Below are 14,468 nucleotides of genomic sequence, written 5' to 3' on the forward strand. Positions count from 1 at the left end.
AGTCTCTCCAGCATGTGCAAGGTGGAGTTCCACCTGGTGGGCACGTCGCATATGAGGCGGTGAGCGGGAAGATCGAAGTTACGCTGTAGAGCAGACAGCCGAGCGGCGGCAGGATGAGAACGCCGGAAGCGCGCACAGACGGCCCGCACTTTATGCAGCAGCTCTGACATGTCGGGGTAGTTGTGAATGAATTTCTGCACCACCAAATTCAGCACATGCGCCAGGCAAGGGATGTGCGTCAAACCGGCTAGTCCCAGAGCTGCAACGAGATTTCGCCCATTATCGCACACCACCAGGCTGGGCTTGAGGCTCACTGGCAGCAACCACTCGTCGGTCTGTTGTTCTATACCCCGCCACAACTCCTGCGCGGTGTGGGGCCTGTCCCCCAAAGACATCAGTTTCAGAACGGCCTGCTTACGTTTACCCCTGGCTGCGCTGAAGTTGGTGGTGAAGGTCTGTCGCTGACCGGATGAGGAGGTGGTCGAAACATACAAACATAGAATGTGTCGGCAGATAAGAACCATTTGGCCCATCAAGTCTGCCCAAATATACTGAATACTATGGATAGCCCCTAGCCCTATCTTATATGAAGAATGGCCTTATGCCTATCCCATGCATGCTTAAACTCCTTTACTGTTTTTGCAGCTACCACTTCTGCAGGAAGGCTATTCCATGCATCCTCTACTCTCTCAGTAAAGTAATACTTCCTGATATTACTTTTAAACCTTTGCCCCTCTAATTTAAAACTATGTCCTCTTGTAGCAGTTTTTCTTCTTTTAAATATTCTCTCCTCTTTTACCTTGTTGATTCCCTTTATGTATTTAAAAGTTTCAATCATATCCCCTCTGTCTCGTCTTTCTTCCAAACTATACATGTTAAGGTCCTTTAATCTTTCCTGGTAAGTTTTATCCTGCAATCCATGTACCAGTTTAGTAGCTCTTCTCTGAACTCTCTCCAAAGTATCAATATCCTTCTGGTGATATGGTCTCCAGTACTGAGCACAATACTCCAAATGAGGTCTCCCTAGTGCTCTGTAGAGCGGCATGAGCACCTCCCTCTTTCTACTGGTAATTCCTCTCCCTATACACTCAAGCATTCTGCTAGCATTTCCTGCTGCTCTATGACATTGTCTGCCTACCTTTAAAGGGAACCTGTCATGTGGATATTTGATTATAATCTAACTAATTACATACAATCATTAACTACTAAAAAGTGCCTTAGATGTATTCACTTACTGGTGTGACAGATGGTTACCTCATAATATACACACAAAGATGCCACATGCCGTATGCTAATGAGCTGATTTGAGTCCAGCGTGATGTCATTGAGTCCAGCGTATATTTAATTCAGAGCTATAGCCACTCCCCTGCCCACCTGCTGCTCATTCATATGGAAAAAAAACTGTCATTCAGCAGCAGTTGGGTGGGGAGAGTCAGAAGCTCATGAATATTCATGACTCATCATTATCAGCTGGAGTTTTTCAAAACAAGATGCTGGCAGATTGACTGGGTCAATTAAAGAAAGTGACCCAGCATTTTGCTAAGAGAATCAGTCACTTATTTATGTTGCCCTTAGTTAGGACACCATAAAACTGGTGACAGGTTCCCTTTAAGTCTTCTGAAATAATGACCCCTAAATCCCTTTCTTCAGATACTGAGGTTAGGACTGTATCACTGATTTTATATTCTGCTCTTGGGTTTTTACGCCCCAGGTGCATTATCTTGCACTTATTAACATAAAATTTTAGTTGCCAGATTTTTGACCATTCCTCTAGTTTTCCTAAATCCTTTTCCATTTGGTGTATCCCTCCAGGAACATCAACCCTGTTACAAATCTTTGTGTCATCAGCAAAAAGACACACCTTACCACCGAGGCCTTCTTCAATTTCACTAATAAAGATATTAAACAATATGGGTCCCAGAACAGATCCCTGAGGTACCCTACTGGTAACAAGACCTTGGTCTGAATATACTCCATTGACTACAACCCTCTGTTGCCTGTCCTTCAGCCACTGCCTAATCCATTCAACAATATGGGAGTCCAAGCCCAAAGACTGCAATTTATGTGGGATAGTATCAAAAGCCTTACTAAAGTCTAGACAAGCGATCTCTACTGCACCTCCTCCATCTATTATTTTAGTCACCCAATCAAAAAAATCAATAAGATTAGTTTGACATGATCTCCCTGAAGTATACCCATGCTGTTTTTCATCTTTCAATCCATGGGATTTTAGATGTTCCACAATCCTCTCCTTAAGTATGTTTCCATTAATTTCCCCACTATTGATGTCAGGCTTACTGGCCTATAGTTGCATGATTCCTCCCTACTACCTTTCTTGTGAATGGGCACAACATTTGCTAATTTCCAATCTTCTGGGACGACTCCTGTTGCCAGTGATTGGTTAAATAAATCTGTTAATGGTTTTGCTAGTTCACCGCTGAGCTCTTTTAATAATTTTGGGTGTATCCCATCAGACCCCTGTGACTTATTTGTATTAATTTTAGACAGCTGACTTAGAACCTCTTCCTCTGTAAAGACACATGCATCAAAAGATTCATTAGCCTTCTTTCCTAACTGAGGTCCTTTTCCTTCATTTTCCTTTGTAAAAACTAAACAGAAGTATTCATTGAGGCAGTCAGCTAGTTCTTTATCTTCTTCCATATACCTTCCTTCTGTTGTTTTTTAATTTGGTAATTCCTTGTTTTAGTTTCCTTTTTTCATTTATGTATCTGAAGAATGGCTTATCGCCTTTTTTCCCTGACTGAGCTAATTTCTCTTCTGCCTGTGCTTTAGAAGCTTTTATAACTTGTTTGGCCTCTCTCTGCCTAATCTTAGAAATTTGCCTGTCATCCTCGTTTGTTTGTTTTTTAATTCCTAAATGCTATCTTTTTGCTTTTAATGATTTTGGCCACTTCTGCTGAGTACCAGAGTGGTCTCTTCCTTTTTTTGCTTTTACTGACAAGCCTAATGCAATTTTCTGTTGCCTTCAATAGTGCCACTTTTAAGTAGTCCCATTTCTCCTGGACTCCAATGAAACTGTTCCAATCTGATAGGGACTCGTATACCACTAATCTAATTTTAGAAAAGTCAGTTTTTCTAAAATCTAAAACTTTTGTTTTTGTGTGGTGTGACTCAGTCACTGTACTTATAGTAAACCACACTGACTGGTAATCACTAGATCCCAAGCTTTCCCCTACAGTAATATCATATACCAAATTCCCATTTGTGAATACTAAATCTAAAATGGCCTCCTTCCGGGTTGGCTCCTCAACTACTTGCTGTAGAGATAATCCCAGTAGGGAATTTAAAATATCTGTACTGTACTGGCAGAACTAGCTATTTTGGTTTAACAGTTTACATCTGGAAGATTGAAGTCTCCCATAATGATAACTTCCACCTTCAATGTCATTTTAGTTATTTCCTCAACTAGTAGATTATCTAATTCTTTGACTTGGCTAGGTGGTCTATATATCACAACCTAAAGGAGTTACCTTATGATTATCAAGCTGCAAGGTAACCCAAACTGACTCTAAATTGTTCTCGCTAACTTGTATCAAATTAGATTTATGCTATCTTTCACATACAGGGCCACCCCTCCCCCCTTCTTGCCTTCTCTGTCTTTCCTGTATAGAGAGAACCCTGGTATTGTTATATCCCAGTCATTACTCCCCTTGAACCACGTCTCAGTAACAGCCACTACATCTATATTCTCAGATGCCATTATAGCCTCAAGTTCATTGATCTTATTCCCTAAACTGCGAGCATTTGTAGACAAGAATCTGAGCTTGTCATTTCTTAACCTTTGTGCTACTGGCATCTTCTGGCATTGTTCCGGGGGGCAGTTGGACTGCTGGATTATCACTCTTTTGCCCCCCTTTTCTAGTTTAAATGCTCCTTAGCAAATACTTGGAACTGTTCACCGAGGACATTCGTTCCCTTGAGAGAAAGATGCAAACCATCTTTCTTGTACAGTTCTTTTCCATTCCAACAAGAGCTAACATGAGACACAAAGCCAAATCCTTGGTTAAGACACCATTCACCAAGACATACATTGAATTCCTTAATGCGCATCTTCCTATCATGTTGAAGGTTATGCACAGGAAAAACTGCAGAGAATGAAACAGTTGATGCAACCTCCCGTATATCCTTTCCAAGTGTGTGAAAAGCTTCTTTCACCTTTGAGGAGGAGGAAGCCGAGTAAAAGAGGAGGCAACAGGAGGCAAAGAATGATGCCCTGCGATCCTTGGCGGCTCTCCATCTGGGGCCCAGCCACCACTACATTTACTGAGTGTGCAGTTAGGGAGATATAGCGTCGCTGGCCGTGCTTACTGGTCCACGTATCTGTGGTTAGGTGGACCTTGCCACAGATGGAAGTGCACACTTGATTTTATTTGATACTTGGTTGTGCAGGGAGGGCACGGCTCTCCTGGAGAAGTAGTGGCGGCTGGGAACGAAGTACTGTGGGACAGCAAGAACATGAGCTGTTTGAAGCTGTCCGTCTCCACCAGCCTGAATGACAGCATTTCAAAGGCCAGTAGTTTAGAAATGTTGGCATTCAGGGCCAGGGATCGAAGGTGGCTAGGTGGGAATTTACGCTTTCTCTCAAAGGTTTGTGAGATGGAGAGCTGAACGCTTCCGTGTGACATGGTGGAGATGCTTGGTGACAGAGGTGGTGGTGTTGGTGGCACATCCTCTGTTTGCTGGTCGGCAGGTGCCAACGTTCCTCCAGAGGCGGAGGAAGAGGCCAAGGCAGCAGCAGAAGAGGGAGCAGGAGGGGCTTGAGCCCTTTCTTGGTTTTGAAGGTGCTTACTCCACTGCAGCCCATGTCTCGCATGTAGATGCCTGGTCATGCAGGTTGTGCTAAGGTTCAGAACGTTAATGCCTCGCTTCAGGCTCTGATGACACAGCGTGCAAACCACTCAGGTCTTGTCGTCAGCACATTGTGTGAAGAAGTGCCATGCCAGGGAACTCCTTGAAGCTGCCTTTGGTGTGCTCGGTCCCTGGTGACTGTGGCCAGTAGCAGGCGAACTGTTTTGGCGACAGCTGCCCTGCTTTTGCACCCTGCTCCCGCTTTTGCTACGCTGTTAGCTCGGTCTCACCACTGCCTCTTCCTCCGAACTGTGAAAGTCAGTGGCACGACCTTCATTCCATGTGGGGTCTAGGACCTCATCGTCCCCTGCATCTTCTTCCACCCAGTCTTCCTCCCTGACCTCCTTTTCAGCCTGCACTCTGCAGAAAGACGCAGCAGTTGGCACCTGTGTTTCGTCATCATCAGAGACGTGCTGAGGTGGTATTCCCATGTCCTCATCAGGAAACATAAGTGGTTGTGCGTCAGTGTATTCTATGTCTTCCACCCCTGGGGAAGGGCTAGGTGGATGCCCTTGGGAAACCCTGCCAGCAGAGTCTTCAAACAGCATAGGAGACTGCTGCATGACTTGAGGCTCAGACAGGTTCCTCGATATGCACGGGGGTGATGTGACAGACTGATGGGCATGGGTTTCAGGCGCCACCTGTGCGCTTTCTGCAGAAGACTGGGTGGGAGATAATGTGAACCTGCTGGCTCCACTGTCAGCCACCCAATCGACTAGCGCCTGTACTTGCTCAGGCCTTACCATCCTTAGAACGGCATTAGGCCCGACCAAATATCGCTGTAGATTCTGGCGGCTACTGGGACTTGAGGTAGTAGGTTCAGTAGGACGTGTAGCTGTGGCAGAACGGCCATGTCCTCTCTCTGCACCAGAGGCTCCACCAACACCACGACCTTGACCGCGTCCCTTATTAGATGTTTGCCTCATAGTTCGCGTTCACCAAGCAAAGTAAAAAGTGGTTGAGTCTGTTAAAAATAATTATCCGCCAATAAAAACCCTGATGTAGGGTATTGCACTCAATTATTATTTTTTAAACTCTATATGACAGCGGTATTTGTGGCCTAAATTTCACAGTAACTTATGCACCTCTAATCCCAGATGTGCAGTATATCAGAGGGTTTTTTTTAACCCCAGAAAGCAAAAGCTGTATTTGTGGCCTAAATTTCACAGTAACTTATGCACCTCTAATCCCAGATGTGTAGTATATCAGAGTTTTTTTTTAACCCCAGTAAGCAAAAGCCGTATTTGTGGCCTAAATTTCACAGTAACTTATGCACCTCTAATCCCAGATGTGCAGTATATCAGAGTTTTTTTTTAACCACAGTAAGCAAAAGCCGTATTTGTGCCCTAAATTTCACAGTAATTGATGCACCTCTAATCCCAAATGTGCAGTATATAAAACACTGTTTTTTCCACTCCGGTTTGTGAAAGCCGTATTTCTGGCCTAAAATGAACAGTCCCTTATGCACCTATAATCCTAGATGTGCACTATATGAAACAGAGTTTTTTTCTTTCACCCAGTATTCCCGAGTATGCCAAAGCCGTATTTCTGGCCTAAATGTGACACTAATTTATGCACCTATAATCCTAGATGTGCACTATATGAAACAGAGGGGTTTGTTTCACCCAGTATGCCCCAGTATGCCAAAGCCGTATTTCTGGCCTAAATGTGACACTCACTTATGCACCTATAATCCTAGATGTGCACTATATGAAACAGATGGGGGTTTTTTTCACCCCAGTATGCCCCAGTATGAGAAAGCCGTATTTCTGGCCTAAATTGAACAGTCACGTATGCAGCGATAATCCTAGATGTGCAGTATATCAGAGGTTTTTTTTAACCCCAGTGTCAGTGCAGACATGCAGATATCCTGTGCTAGTGCACTATCGTTGCATAAAATGGCTGCCGATTATGTATTTACTAACTGAAGGAAAAAAAGTTCGTTTTCAGTAGTAGTTGGCTCAGGGCAGGCTTATAACAATTGTGCACTGCACCCACAAAACACATTTGCTGTAGATCGCTGAGTAAAGAAGCAGTACTTCATAAGATTTCTCCCTGATCTCTCCCTCACAGCAGTTGCAGCCTATCCCTACACTAATCCGAGCAGAGTGATGGGCAGCGCTACGTGAGTCCAGCTTAAATAGAGGCTGGGTCACATGCTGCAGTTGGCCAATCACAGCCATGTTAATAGTAGGCATGGCTGTGATGGCCTCTTGGGGCAAGTAGTACGACGCTTGTTGATTGGCTGCTTTGCAGCCTTTCAAAAATTGCCATAGAAATCGCCAAACACCGAACCCAAACTTTTACGTAAATGTGCAGGTTCAGGTCCGGGTGACGAAAAACCTAAAGTTCGGTACTAACCCGAACTTTACAGTTCGGGTTCCCTCAACTCTAGTCGTAACTCACCAGCAGGACGCGTTCTTGGAGTCTGGACTTGGCACATACCTCGCAAGCAGAGACATAATACCTGACATCCCTAGATAACGTGGGCCACCAATAAGACCTGGACACGAGTTCTCTGGTGCCCTAAATACCAGGATGCCCACAAAAAACAGAATCATGACACTCACCAAGCAGCCGGAGACGGAAATGTCCAGGAACAAAAAACTTATCTGTGGGTTTCGTGCTGGAGCTAGATGTCTCTCTGCCTCAATATGAGACACAAGATCTGCGGATAATGCTGCCACAATGATGTTAGCTGGTAAGATGGGTTCAGGAGGAATGTCAGGGGGTTGAAATCCACAAAAGCTTCGAGACAAGGCATCAGCCTTCACATTCTTACTTCCTGGCCTAAAAGTAATAGAGAAGTTAAAACGCGTGAAGAATAATGCCCATCTAGCTTGACGAGGATTCAGCCTTTTCGCAGACTCAAGAAACAATAAATTTTTATGGTCGGTGACAACAGTGATGTTTGGCCCCTTCTAAAAAATGTCTCCACTCCTCAAAAGCCCATTTGATGGCTAACAATTCCCGATTACCAATATCATAGTTCCTCTCAGTGGGAAAGAACTTCCGTGAGAAAAACTCACAAGGTCTTAAATTAGTGAGGTTAGAGGGTCCCTGGGAAAGAACAGCCCCCACCCCATCCTCAGAAGCATCCACCTCCACTATGAAAGGTTTCTCTTGATCCGGCTGAATCAAGACTTGGGCATTCCTAAAAGATATTTTAAGGGTTTCGAAGGCTTCAATGGTCTCCAAAGGCCAGTTAACAAGATCCGTCCCCTTCTTAGTAAGGTCGGTCAAGGGTTTAGCAATTACCAACATTTTTTTTATAAAATGATGGCAATAATTGGAGAACCCTAAAAAGCGCTGTAAGACTTTTAGGGATGACGGTCTCACCCAGTCTAAAATAGCTTGTACCTTACCAGGATCCATTTTAAATGCATGTGGAGTGAGGACATAGTGTCACTACCAGAGCTTTGGGACGTTCTCACAGCTCTGTTTCTCCACCCCTGTGATGATGTCACTACTAGAGCTGGGAGGCGTTCTCACTACTCTGTTTACTTCTGGTTTCTTTCACCACAGCTGTCCTTCATGTGTTTGATTTCCCTCTCTTTATATCACCCCTCCTCCTATGATAGGATGTGGATTATAGTTCTCACTTCAGTTGTGGCTCTTGCTTTGGTTTCTTCACTTGTGGCTATCAGTCCACTGGACCTGTGTTCTGCTGCAGCTAGCACTCCGGATTTTGCCAGCCTGTCCTTGGATCCGTCTTCTCTGCGGCTACAACACCTTCAGCTAAGTCTGCAGACATTGTTGTGTTCCTGTTTGTTTTCTGACTGGATCTGAGGTGGCCACGGTTCCCTCCATATACTGAGTAGGGCACTGGTGGCCGTGCCCCTTCCACTATTGTAGGGGTTACAGTGGTCATTAGTCTTAGGCACGTGGGCATGCCTCGTTCCGCCTTTTGGATCCGGGCATGTGCTGTAGCAGAATAGGGAAAGCGTTGAGGGTCGGACAGGGGTCACCCTTTATCCTCCCTAGTTCTGGGTCCAGTCAGTTGCTCTGTACTGTGAATTACTATCGTTGCTCACATACACCCGTGACATTATAATCCACCAAAACCGTCCTTTTTTGACATGGATCCGCTTTCTGACCTGGTTGACCGCATGCAGGGTCTTTCTTTGGAAGTAGCGGATCTCCGTCAATCTATGACCCAGCTTCAAGCATTGGGCCCTGCTCCGGCTCATGGAGTCTGTTGCGAGCCAAAAGTCTCACTTCCGGAGACGTTCTCCGGGGGCAGTGAGAATTTTGTTCGTTTCAGAGAGGCATGCAAACTCCATTTTTGCTTGTGTCCTCACTCTTCTGGTAATCAAGAGCAGAGGGTGAGGATTGTCATCTCCCTGCTCAGGGGTAATGCTCAGACTTGGGCTTTTTCGCTGCCATCAGGGGATCCCTCCCTTTGATCCGTGGAGGGATTTTTTGTGGCCCTGGGGCAGATTTATGATGACCCGGATCGTGTTGCTCTGGCCGAATCTAACCTACGTGTTTTATGCCAGAACAAACTGTCTGCGGAGCTTTATTGTTCTGAATTTCGGAGATGGGCAGCTGATTCGGGTTGGAATGATGCTGCACTCCGGAGTCAGTTCTGTCATGGTCTCTCGGAGAGATTAAAAGATGCGTTTGCTTTCCATGAGAGACCAACGTCCTTAGAGTCTGCCATGTCATTGGCGGTACGCCTTGACAGGCGTCTAAGAGAAAGAAACGAGACCTCTCTGTCCAGCCATTGTCAGTCTAGGGGCAGTGGTGCGGACTCATTCAGTGTGCAGGGGCCTCATCCTGTCTCGCTCCCCTCTGAGGAGGAGCCCATGCAGCTAGCTCGACTTGCCCCTGATAAAAGAGGATTTAGTCCTCAGAGTATGGTCTGTTTTTGTTGTGGGGGCATAGGTCATTTGGCAAATGTTTGTCCGTCTAGGAGATTCTTGAACCGTACTAAGAGCGATAATAAGAGAAAAATCTCAAAAGGTAGATCATCAAGTTCTGCTACTTTGGGCAAAGTTGATGTAGGATTTGATGCTTTTCCTCTGACCTGCAGTTCCCGTTTTCTCCTGTCTGCCAGGGTGGCGCTAGAGAGCAAAGTCATTTCTTGTGAGATTTTTGTCGATAGTGGAGCGGCCGTCAATCTTATTGACACTCAATTTGTAGCCATGCATGGTTTTCAGGTTTGCACATTAGATAAAGATATACCTGTTTTTGCTATTGACTCTGCTCCACTCTCACAGAGATCTCTGAAGGGCATTGTTCACAATATCCGGCTAGCTGTAGGTGACACTCATGTGGAGGATATATCTTGTTTTGTCCTTAACGGATTGCCGTCTCCTCTAGTTTTGGGGTTACCCTGGCTCACTAGACATAACCCCACTATTGATTGGCAAGGAAGGCAAATAAATGAGTGGAGTGATTTTTGTAGAGAGAATTGTCTCACAGCGACTTTTGCAGAGGTGTCTACTAAAACGGTGCCATCATTTCTCTCTGATTTCTCGGACGTGTTTTCCGAGAGCGGTGTTCAGGAGCTACCTCCTCACCGGGAGTTTGACTGTCCCATTAACCTCATTCCCGGCGCCAAGCTGCCAAAAGCACGCCTCTACAATCTCTCACAACCGGAAAGAATCGCAATGCGAACTTACATCTCCGAGAGTCTCGAAAAGGGGCATATTCGTCCCTCAAAGTCACCTGTGGCCGCGGGTTTTTTTTTTGTTAAAAAGAAAGATGGCTCTCTGAGACCTTGCCTAGATTTTAGGGAGCTGAACCGTATCACGATTCGCGATCCCTATCCCCTTCCTCTGATCTCGGACCTCTTCAATCAAATTGTTGGGGCCAAGGTGTTTTCCAAATTGGATTTGAGAGGCGCGTACAACCTGGTCAGGGTCAGAGAGGGGGATGAATGGAAAACGGCCTTTAATACCCCTGACGGGCATTTCGAGAATCTCGTTATGCCTTTCGGCCTGATGAATGCTCCGGCCGTCTTTCAGCATTTTGTTAATAGTATTTTCTATCATTTAATGGGGAAATTCGTATTGGTATATCTTGATGATATTTTGATTTTTTCCCCTGATGTTCAGACCCATCAGGATCATCTTTTTCAGGTTCTGCAGATTCTGCGGGAAAATAAATTGTACGCCAAGCTGGAGAAATGTCTTTTTATGGTATCGGAGATTCAATTTCTGGGTTTTCTCCTCTCTGCTTCTGGTTTTCGCATGGATCCCGAGAAGGTCCGTGCTGTACTTGAGTGGGAGCTTCCTGAGAATCAGAAGGCATTGATGCGCTTTCTGGGTTTTGCGAACTATTACAGAAAGTTCATTTTGAATTATTCCTCTGTTGTCAAACCCCTCACTGACATGACAAAAAAGGGGGCGGATTTTTCCTCTTGGTCGGAGGAGGCGCTTGCAGCCTTTTCTAAGATTAAAGAGAATTTTGCGTCTGCTCCCGTCTTGGTGCATCCCGATGTTTCCTTACCTTTTATTGTTGAGGTGGATGCTTCCGAGGTGGGTGTGGGTGCGGTTTTGTCCCAGGGCCCTTCCCCTGCCAAGTGGCGACCCTGTGCCTTTTTCTCTAAAAAACTCTCCCCGGCAGAGAGAAACTATGATGTGGGAGATAGGGAGTTGTTGGCCATCAAGTTGGCTTTCGAGGAATGGCGCCATTGGTTGGAGGGGGCCAGGCACCCTATCACCGTTTTTACCGACCATAAGAATCTGGCATACTTGGAGTCGGCCAGGCGTATGAATCCGAGACAGGCCAGATGGTCTCTGTTCTTCTCCAGATTCAATTTTGTTGTTACATTCCGACCTGGGATAAAAAATGTGAAGGCTGATGCTCTCTCTCGCTGTTTTCCGGGAGGAGGAAACTCCGAGGACCCGGGTCCCATTTTGGCGGAGGGGGTAGTTGTTTCTGCTCTATATTCCGATTTGGAGGCCGAGGTCCAGGCTGCCCAGACTGAGACACCTGCCCGTTGTCCTTCTGGGAAGTTGTTCGTGCCTCCTGAGCTACGTCACAAACTCTTTAAGGAGCATCATGATACGGTTCTTGCTGGTCACCCCGGGAGTAGAGCCACGGTGGATCTCATTGCTCGGAGATTTTGGTGGCCGGCTCTTCGTAAGTCGGTGGAGGGTTTTGTGGCTGCTTGTGAGACGTGCGCTCGCGCTTAGGTCCCTCGTTCACGGCCTTCAGGTTCCCTTCTCCCGTTACCCATTCCTTCCCGTCCTTGGACACACCTGTCCATGGACTTTATCACGGATCTTCCTCGTTCCTCGGGGAAGTCGGTGATCCTGGTGGTGGTGGACCGTTTTAGCAAGATGGCTCATTTCGTACCTTTCCCTGGTTTACCCAATGCTAAAACGTTGGCGCAAGCTTTTGTCGACCATATTGTTAAATTGCACGGCATTCCCTCTGATATTGTTTCCGATAGAGGCACGCAGTTTGTGTCCAGGTTCTGGAAGGCTTTCTGTTCTCGCCTGGGGGTTCGGCTGTCCTTCTCTTCTGCTTTTCATCCGCAGTCGAATGGTCAGACTGAGCGCCTCAATCAGAATCTGGAGACATATTTGCGCTGTTTTGTTTCAGAGAACCAGGAGGATTGGTGTTCATTTCTCCCTCTTGCTGAGTTTGCTCTGAACAACCGTCGTCAGGAATCTTCTGATAAGTCACCATTCTTTGGTGCATATGGGTTCCATCCGCAGTTTGGTACATTCTCGGGAGGGGCTCTTTCTGGTTTACCTGAGGAGGAGAGATTTTCCTCGTCTTTGTCTACCATTTGGCAAAAGATTCAGAGTAATCTTAAAAAGATGAGTGAGAGGTATAAGCGTGTGGCTGATAAGAGACGTGTGCCTGGTCCGGACCTGAATGTGGGTGATCTGGTGTGGTTGTCTACTAGAAACATTAAGTTGAAGGTTCCCTCCTGGAAATTGGGTCCCAAGTTTATTGGGCCTTATAAAATCTTGTCAGTCATCAATCCTGTTGCCTTCCGTCTTGATCTTCCACGGGTTTGGAAGATACATAATGCATTTCACAGATCTCTCTTAAAACCATATGTCCAGCCCACGGTACCCTCCTCTTTGCCTCCTCCTCCGATTTTGGTTGATGGCAATCTGGAGTTTGAGGTTTCCAGAATTGTGGACTCTCGCATGGTCCGCGGTTCTCTTCAGTACCTCGTTCATTGGAAGGGTTATGGTCCTGAAGAGAGGATGTGGGTTCCGGTGTCGGACATTAAAGCCACTCGCCTCATCAGGGCATTTCATAGGGCTCATCCTGAGAAGGTGGGTCCTGGGTGTCCGGAGTCCACCCGTAGAGGGGGGGGGTACTGTCACTACCAGAGCTTTGGGACGTTCTCACAGCTCTGTTTCTCCACCCCTGTGATGATGTCACTACTAGAGCTGGGAGGCGTTCTCACTACTCTGTTTACTTCTGGTTTCTTTCACCACAGCTGTCCTTCATGTGTTTGATTTCCCTCTCTTTATATCACCCCTCCTCCTATGATAGGATGTGGATTATAGTTCTCACTTCAGTTGTGGCTCTTGCTTTGGTTTCTTCACTTGTGGCTATCAGTCCACTGGACCTGTGTTCTGCTGCAGCTAGCACTCCGGATTTTGCCAGCCTGTCCTTGGATCCGTCTTCTCTGCGGCTACAACACCTTCAGCTAAGTCTGCAGACATTGTTGTGTTCCTGTTTGTTTTCTGACTGGATCTGAGGTGGCCACGGTTCCCTCCATATACTGAGTAGGGCACTGGTGGCCGTGCCCCTTCCACTATTGTAGGGGTTACAGTGGTCATTAGTCTTAGGCACGTGGGCATGCCTCGTTCCGCCTTTTGGATCCGGGCATGTGCTGTAGCAGAATTGGGAAAGCGTTGAGGGTCGGACAGGGGTCATCCTTTATCCTCCCTAGTTCTGGGTCCAGTCAGTTGCTCTGTACTGTGAATTACTATCGTTGCTCACATACACCCGTGACACATAGCCAAGATACAAAATTTCTTGTACCCCAAAAATGCATTTTTCTAACTTAGCAGATAGTTGATTTTTTCTTAGAATTTCAAATACTTGTCTGATATGCATAACATGAGAATCCCAACTCAAAGAAAAAAATCTAAATATCATCAAAATACACAATCATAAATTTAAAGAGAAAAAGGGGAATAGACGGCTCTACCGCTCTGAAGAATGATGGAGGTGCAGAGCTGCTAAAACTGACTCACCCAGTCAGGAGTAAATAATGTGAAAGAAAAGGAGTAAGCAGGCACACTCTAATTTGGGTCAGTATATTAATTTATTTGTATATAAAGTAACTGTGAGGTGTATTAAAATATGTTCAATAAAATATCGTATTGGGGGATTGAGCTAGCTGTCCTTTTTCAATGGTCACCAGCTGGTATTAGAGAGGTTATAGAATAAAATCTATATGATTATATATAGATATAAAATGTGCGCTAGAAAGATGATGCGCTGGAACAATATGGATATTTGGATATAGGTTGTGCGCTGAAAAAGTGATGCGCTAGAAAAACAAAGAGGATAAAAATAAATAAAAAATAAAAATAATAATAATATTATAGATGTCCTTATGGGTAAAAACGTCCATTCATGAAATAGTAGTCTTAGAATAATGCGTATTA

Source organism: Bufo bufo, chromosome 9 (assembly GCF_905171765.1).
Source record: "Bufo bufo chromosome 9, aBufBuf1.1, whole genome shotgun sequence".
In the NCBI taxonomy this organism is placed as follows: domain Eukaryota; kingdom Metazoa; phylum Chordata; class Amphibia; order Anura; family Bufonidae; genus Bufo; species Bufo bufo.